The sequence below is a fragment of the Quercus lobata genome, chromosome 3 (genome assembly GCF_001633185.2).
Source record: "Quercus lobata isolate SW786 chromosome 3, ValleyOak3.0 Primary Assembly, whole genome shotgun sequence".
NCBI lineage: Eukaryota > Viridiplantae > Streptophyta > Magnoliopsida > Fagales > Fagaceae > Quercus > Quercus lobata.
The window spans coordinates 67,178,236-67,185,199 of NC_044906.1; positions in this window are offsets into that span (position 1 = coordinate 67,178,236).

The following is a 6,964-nucleotide window of genomic DNA, read 5'->3' on the forward strand; positions in this document are numbered from 1 at the left end:
CGCCCAAACACTCCAGCCATCTTGCCTCACTGAAACCTGTACCTCTATATCATTGAAACCCGCGACCTCTGAGTCATTGAAACCCACACCAAGTAATCCATTTTGTTGAATGATTTTTTTGTTTTGTAGGTTTGATTTTTTTTTTTTTAATGCTTTTTTCTATTTGTGGGTTGAACTTTTGATACTATTTGCTTAAATCATTGAATAGTATATCAGGCAAATCAAATTTCTATCTTATATTTTGTCAAAAAAAATGGAACGCATTTCAAATTTCTATCAAATTTTAAATGCATTGTTCTAGGAGAGCTTGTGTTGTGGTTTTTTGGACCTTAGTGAGTGTAAAAATTTAGTTGAGATTGAAAACTCTGTGGGGCATCTTGATAAGCTTGCAGTGAGGGACAACTTTTGCTTTAGCCTTCGAACTCCTCCAGGCAGTCTCTCGATGAATTTATTTAAATCTAGAAAATATTTGTTCTATGTACAACGAAATCCAAATTCTGTGTTTTTTAAAAATCTGTCTTTTGGGGGAATTTGATTGGGCTTAGGGAGTTCAATATTGGAACGATGTCAACACAATTAGGTCATCTTCTAGGTAGCATCTATAATTTACAACATATAGAGAAACTCTCTTTATGGCAATTTGATATTTGCAAAGACCGTGGAGATTGATAGACAACCACTCTGCAATTCTCTTGGAGGTTTTTCCAAATATGTTTTTCCAAGCTTGAAAGACCTACGTCTTAGTAACTTTTATAATCAATCAAAAATAGATTTTATTTTGAATTATTGTTGCCCTGTCACATTGGAAAAATTAGACATTTGCAGCAGCAAAGTTGTTACCTTCCTAGAAAGCATAAGCAGATGTGAGAGATTACATTCACTTCATATTCCAATTTGCAATGAGTTTTGGGAAATTCCTAGGCTTCCACAAAGTTTAAGATATTTAGCTATATCAAATTGGCTGTATCAAATTCCTAGGCTTCCTCAGCTGATCTTTCGTTCCATCAAAAAATAAATAAATCAATCTTTCATCTTGAAAAGGCCTAAACCCAATGGTTCTGTTTTCTATAGTGATTGTTATTTTTTCGCTTATTTAGAAAATATGAAATTTATAGTAAATGTATTTACTTAAATTGGTTGTTTTCTGTGAGAAACTAAGAAAAGAAAGTAATTGAAGATCGTATAATCTAATCTTGTTGTGGCATTTTACATTTACTACTACCCTCAATTCATTTTCTTTATAAGAGGCCTTCTATATGAAGGATGGGCCTTACTTGACATATTCTTCCAACTTCTCTCAACTTTAAGTTTGATATGAGAAAATATGTTGAACGAGACTGATGAATCCTTTCATTTCTTTGCTAATTTTCCAATCATTAGATACCTTTTCTACTATTAAATCTTATGATGTTCAAGAATATGAGAGGAATTTAGCTTATTTGTTACTTTAAGATTGATGAACTTTAGTTAGGATATTGTTGACAGTTTCACTTCACTGCCTAAGGTAGAAATTTATCATCATAAGGTATTAGGTAGAGTTAAGAAGCATTGACATGCTGGGGGCACTCTTGCATGTGTGTCTTCAATGTGGGGGGGGGGGGGGGGGGGATGCATATATGTGTGTGTGTGTTAAATTCCTATTATTTTAGATATGTTTTTAAATATGTATATATTTTTAATTAAAAAAAATTCCTATGAAACTAACTGCTTCTCATTCTTTTGCAGTATGGCTGCTGCAAATGCTAACGAGATTGAGGTTGTGCGACCTGGACCCATTGATGATTCAGTGTTGACTCTACAAGCCCAACATTAGTCAGATGTGTTAGGATATTTGCCCTTTAAATCCTATTGTATGATGCTATGTATGACATTATGTTTGATATTATATTGTGATAAATAAAGTTATTTTATTATTATCTAAAATAATGATAACATGAATATTTGGACATTATTATATAGTCCATAAAATGCATAATATGTGATTTAGTCACAGAAGATATAAATTACAAGTTATTTATAAATTCAGAATTTTAGTTCGTAGTCGGTGATGAAATTGGGAATTTCATCTATAAAGACAATAACATATCAATGAAGATGATTTGTCTTGATTATGGAAGTGGAGACTTCTAGTTGATATGTTTTAAGTGTTAAAATATATTGAACTGGATCACTGTGAGATTTATTATGCTACTAATGATTGTCAAATTAATAATAAATCTCACGACTTCTATTTACATGAATAGGTTGTTTTGATATTTTAGGAGTGAGATCTAAAGTCACGATCAAAATCTCAGTATGTTGGGCAGCCACATTTAATGTTAGGGGAACATATATTCTCAAGATAAAATTCATAATCTTTTAACGGAGATATAAAATATTCATTTGAGATAAATTTAATGAGTTTGATTATTTAGAGTGTTAGGCCTAACCATTTTAGTAAGAAATTACTAAAGTATATATTTATGAAATTGGATTTCATAAATATATGATGAATAAGTTAAAAGATTAAACCAAGTACTTAAGGATTAAGATGTAGTAATCTTCAAAGTGGTAATCAACATTCATGACTTTGTATTACTATGAATATTTTAATGAAGGGGTTGAATGTATAATAAAGTCTTGGAATATAATTTATTAATAAGGCCTAGAGTGCAATTATATTTATATAGTGGTATTAAATATAATTAATGGTAATTTTGGACTTGTCAAGAGTTAATAGAAATGCTCAAAACCCATTGGAGCTAATGTCTTATTTGTCCCTTTTGGTCCCACTCCAAGCCACATACTAAGGCCCAATTGGAATGACTCAAAAGGTTAGCCCAATTAGATAATCGATTATATATAAGGAAAGAAACATACAAAATTTTGTAAGAAGAATAAAATGGTGTGTATGTGAGTGTAAGCCACTCTCTTATTCTCCCTTGAACACATATGTGTAAACTGATTGAGAAACCACACTTCTTGAGCATAAGTGGAATTGGAGTGAAGATTAAAAATGTTTCCAAATACTTTTAATCTTTGATTTTGAATTTCACCGCACCAGGGTATGCTCTCTTGTTCTTAAATTCTGAAATTTACATAATACATGTTATCAATTGCGAATGAAGTAAATCCATTAATTTTCCACTGCTTATGTTTTGTGTACGATACAAACCATGTTTTTCCAACAAGATGCTATTTGGAATGGGCAGGTAAAACACAACACTAAAACCAGTTGTTCTGTTCAAAATTCAATCCTTCATATGGTACCCCATTTCATTCATAGAATGTAAACATACATTATGTCGTATAAATTTTCGTAGAATAACTTTATGTAAATTCTATATTAATCCATGGCTCTGTCGAGTGCAGGATCCAGGAGCACTTACCTGCCGCAACCATGATGAAGAGTTTACCAATCTTGAGCTAATGGTGGATGATTGTGTGGTTGACATAATTAAGGGAGTTGATTTGAAATGACTCCTCAGGACCTCAAGTAAAGAGATTGACCATGGGTTGATAACGGTCTTGGTGGAGCAATGGCGGCCCGAAACTCACACCTTCCACATGCCACATGGTGAGATGACCATCACATTGCAGGATGTAGAGATTCTTCTCGGTCTTCCTGTTAATGGCGAGGCTGTAACTGGGAGCACTGAGAAAGTTTGGAAGCAAGTGTGCCGGGACTTCCTTGGCTTTAGTGTTCCAAATGATAAAACAAAGGTACTACAAGGCCAAAGGATTGTCATCAAACGGCTTTTGGAGCAAGTTGCAATTCCATTTCCGTTTAATGCTATAGAGGATCAGCTGCATAAATATGCACAGTGCTACATTCTAGTGCTATTGGGGGACACAATCTTCATGGACAAATTTGGCGATAGGGTGCATCTAATGTGGGTGCAGTTATTGGAAGACCTTTGCAACCCATGAAGGTACAATTGGGGAAATGCTTGTCTTGCATGGTTGTACAGACTACAGAGAGTTATGCAGGCCAAGCAATAAGACGACTAGTCAGATTGGTGGGTCCTTATTGTTGGTCTAGTATTGGGCATGGGCTAGGTTCCCATTTTTGTGCCCGAGTGTTGAGCGTGGCTCGCCAGTAGGTGCTTATGGTCTTCCAGTGCGTGGTCCATTGTTCCTGAAGTAAGTCTCTACTTCAGACACCTCATATACATTTTGTGATCATTACCTAACCATGTAACTTGATTACATTATAGATTGATTACATTATAGTTTTAATCATGAGAGTATGTTTGTAGGAAAGTTGTAGATATTGATCCCCTCGTTCTTGATTGAAGGTGGTTGTGGGTTCCAAACAAGAAAAACAGGCCCTCCAACATCTTTTTGCGTCGGTATCGTGAGCAAATAACTTTAATGTTGCAGGACTAGGTACGAAAATGTGTTTTTTTGACATTTTTAGAGACAGGATATAGCTTTGGTGAACTTTGAAATATACACATTGTTGCTTAATGTATTGCCTACTTGTTTTTTGGTTGCTGTAGGTGGTGTGGCAACTGTATGAAGTTGAATTACGCAACCATCCAAGGTATTGCGTTGTAGGGAGGGCAATGTGGATGGCAACAGTGCCGCTCATATGTTTTCACCTAGTAGAGAAACATACACCGAATCGTGTCGTTTGTCAGTTTGGGATGGTTCAAGAAATTCTCCAACCTGTTAATACTGATGTAGTGCTTCATGGGATTGATTTAAGGGGGAAGGTCAGTGTCTCTTGAGATGGGAGTGTATAACCTCCCATTGTATAGCCTCTCATTGTAGTGCATCCATCATCTAGGGCTGTAAATTGTAAAGCTGTAGTTGTTTGTTGCACCTCCTCGGCATCAACTTCTGCAAGCAGCTTCGAACTTAGGTACAACTCAGTAGCATTTACTTAGGACATTTTATGGATCCTATTAAACATGATCTTTACATGTTTGTCTTCTTTGATCACCATGTACCTGTAATTTATCTGTTCATGAAAGACTTCTTGTGGGTAACGGTAAATAATCTTTATGTCATAACAAGCAGGGTTCAAATTCAGTTCTTCCATAATTTTCATCTTCAAATCATTCAATATCTTCAACTTATGACATATCATCATATAATAGCACTGGATACCCGACCCTTTAAATGGGAATCCATCAATCTCATTAGGATTGACAAAGGGTCCACTGTAGTATATATTTTTATCAATCATCTTCAGTTGTGATTGTGAACCTATTAGAATCAAGTGTAATATGTTAGTGACATATCTTATCTCTTTCATTTAACATCAATTACAAAACCTTTTATCTACTCAAAGTACAAAAATTACAACTTGTTACATCATATGCATATACAAACACACCCCACATTTACATATACACACCCCACATCACATACAAACACACTCAATCATTATCATTTCATACTCAAACAAAAAAAATAAACTAAAGACAAAACTCACCCCATTACAAAATTTTAAATCATTCTAACAAAAAAATAAAGAAAAATATCAAACCAAAAAAAAAAAAAAATTCATGATACATACCCATGATAGAAACCTAACAATACAAAAATATCTTAAATATTTTTTACTTTTTATAAAAACCTAGCAAATATATCCACTAACAACTACATACATATGAACCTAGCAAAATATATACGTATAAAAACCTAGCAAATATATACACTAACAACTGGAGAGAGTGAGTGTTATAAAAACCTTACCTGACATGAGGATGTGTAAATGTGAGTGTTAGGATTGTATGAGTGAGAGAGAGTGAATGAGGGAGAGTATAAGAGTGAAGAGAGGTTTTCTTCACTAAATACCCGAGAGACCTACAATAGAGAGAGTTGAGATCTGAATGTGATTTATGAAGAATAGGGACCCAAAAAAACCACTTGGATTAATATCCACCACAGTTCACAAATCGAGTCTCTAAGGCTCAATTTTGCTTTTTGGAAATTGAGTTTCTAAGGCTTGATTTCTAGGTGGATTCCACGTGGATAAATCACATCATTCTCAGAACACAAAACTCGAGGCTCTAAGGGTCAATATGGAACTCGAGCCTCTAAGAGTCGAGTTCCAGGTGGACTCCATGTGGAAATAAGCCAAATCAGAATGCGGAAATCGAGCCTTTGAGGCTCGAGTTTTGAGGGGTAAATCAAGTCTTTGGAATTCGAGATGCTAGTTTAATATATAGTTTCAAAACTTTTCCAACTAACTATATAGTTTAGGGATTGGTGTCAAATGGCAATTTTCCCCTAATATATGTGACTTTACTTTTGTGTATTACGATGTATGATTGGTTCTAAATGACGCCGTTAGATATCATTTATGTAGTAGATTTCTTTCCTTGATTGTACAATGTTTTTTGAAATTTCATGTAGATTGAATAACAAAATTTGTTATTATAACTCATTTTTAATCATGAATGTTAATAGATGGAAGATGATATTCTAATTAAATCTCTAATTTTGTATATTAAAGTAAAAATTATTGTGAAATTTAGTCCAAAATCAATTATAGATTAGTTTAAGATTTAAAATAGTTAAGTTTCATTTGAGGAAAATTATAAAATACTTTGTGATTTAAAGTTACAGTTTTTCTTATTTTTAAGTGTGTGTATACTATGTGTACATTATCTAGACATTTCCCAAAGCAAATATCTTGAACAATGTATCTAATAAGGAACAAAAACATCATCAACAAAATAAAAAAGCTGTGTACTTAAAAAAATTCAAAAAGTTGAACTTGATTTAACTCAACCAAGTGGAAAGTCCAAAACATTGTGCTGTAAGTCTTTCTTTCTTTTCTTTCTTTTTTGTTGGTGAATTATTGTAGCGTAGCCTGTGTTACTTCAAGAACCCTCCAAATCACCTAAATAACTTCAAATATTTTGTATCCTTAACACTATATGAACTCAAATTATGCTGCCGAATTCAATTAAAATTTAAGATCAAAGATGAAAAATGAAACAAACACTATATAAGAATAACATTAAAA